Source organism: Piliocolobus tephrosceles, chromosome 13 (assembly GCF_002776525.5).
Source record: "Piliocolobus tephrosceles isolate RC106 chromosome 13, ASM277652v3, whole genome shotgun sequence".
Classification (NCBI taxonomy): domain Eukaryota; kingdom Metazoa; phylum Chordata; class Mammalia; order Primates; family Cercopithecidae; genus Piliocolobus; species Piliocolobus tephrosceles.
The window spans coordinates 55,333,786-55,335,704 of NC_045446.1; positions in this window are offsets into that span (position 1 = coordinate 55,333,786).

A 1,919-nucleotide genomic window follows, 5' to 3' on the forward strand; every position below is an offset into this window, starting at 1 on the left:
AGACAGGGTCTTGCTGTATTGCCTAGGCTAGTCCTGAACTCCTGGGCTCAAGCGATCCTCCCGCCTTAGCCTTCCAAAGTGCTTAGATTGCAGGCATAAGCCACCATGCCTGGCCCAGCATCTATAAATATATAAAGGTGAATTCTCACCTGTGCCTTAAAAACACCTGGAGGGGGGACGACTACCTCACACATACAGACACAAACATAAGCAAAAATTTGATATTTGTTTCTCCTATGGTGCTAAAACCAAAGATTTTGCCTAACTCTCCTTTTTAAGAACCACATTGTCCAGCTTCTTTTGATATGCATGGTCATAAGAATATGTTTTGACCCTTTATATAAGGGGCAACAATGAGTATAGCTTGCTGTATTGGTTCCTAAACGAAAGGGATATATCTGTCCCCACTGCTTGTTTTATTCAGTCGTAATACTACATACAAAGGATGAAGGGTCTAGAACAGTACTGGGTAACTTTAGTTAGCTGAGTTACAGCCTGGGTCTAGAAGACCTTTGGAGAAGCATACTGCTTCTGCTAATGCTAGGTTTTGGATTGCCAGGTCAACTTAAAATGTAACTGTTTATGTTAAATAATCTATTAGCCTAGCCTTCTCTAATTTGGAGGTCTGATTTAGGTAATTCCCCCAAATGAGAGATGACAGTACTATTTGCAAGAGCACTTTCCAGGTAACCTTTGTTTACCATGAGCCAAAGTGTGAAGTGGCTATTGCAAGAATGGCCAACTCACCAAGGATAAAAGCCAGAATTCAGTAGGCACTGATAAATGGTCACAGAAAATCTTTACTAAATTTTAAATTACAAAAAACAGAACTGACAGTTTTATAACTGATGTTTTAAATTTGTCATTTATTTTAGAGACTACCTAGTATACTTAAGACATTGTGTTAGATCTTTGCCAGAGACATGATTTAGTCATATTAATGTAATTCATTTTTTTAACTTTCCATATTAATTCAATTTTTAATTCATTTTTCTTTATGCTTGCTTCAGGGGCTACATCTGGGACTGAATAGCAGCATATGGGCCAAGGGCTGTGGTTTTGCCACTCATGCTCTATACTCTAGTCTCTTCCAGAGTTGAGTATAGCAGTCACTATCTTTTTTTTTGAGACATAGTCTCGCTCTGTGTCCCAGGCTGGAGTGCAGTGGCGCGATCTCGGCTCACTGCAAGCTCCACTTCCCGGGTTCATTCCATTCTCCTGCCTCAGCCTGGATCAGTAGCTGGGACCACAGGCGCCCACCACCACGCCCGGCTAATTTTTTGTATTTTCAGTAGAGACAGGGTTTCACCGTGTTAGCCAGGATGGTCTCCATCTCCTGACCTTGTGATCCACCCGCCTCGGCCTCCCAAAGTGCTGGGATTACAGGTGTGAGCCACCATGCCTGGCCAGCAGTCACTATCTTAATACAGTGTGTCACTATTTTATTACCTGCAGAGAAACAGATTAAATTCCTTTGTTTAATAGTGATAAACAGAAAGGCTTTTTCAAGAAAAAAAAAAAAGATAGCTTACATTTACAAAAGTGATTTATGCTAATATCTGCCATTAACAAAGACAAATACTGAAATCCACACAAAATCAGAATTAACTTCTACAACTAAAAAAAAAAAAAATTATAGGGTAATAAAACTGTAGGAAAAGCTGTATGTAAAAAGAAAAAAAGACAAGTCCCTATGCAGCTAATTACAAGATAATATTGTAAATACATTCAAAAAGTTTTCCAAATATCCTGCAACCTCATCTAGAAACTGATACATGTTGAGATTCTTGATCTATACCAAACTATAATGTTAAAGGAAATCATGAAAACTGAGGTATATATTTGATGCATTAGAAACTATCATTTGAACACTATTTAAATAGCTTTTTTTTTTTTTTTTTTTTTTTTTTTTTTTTTTT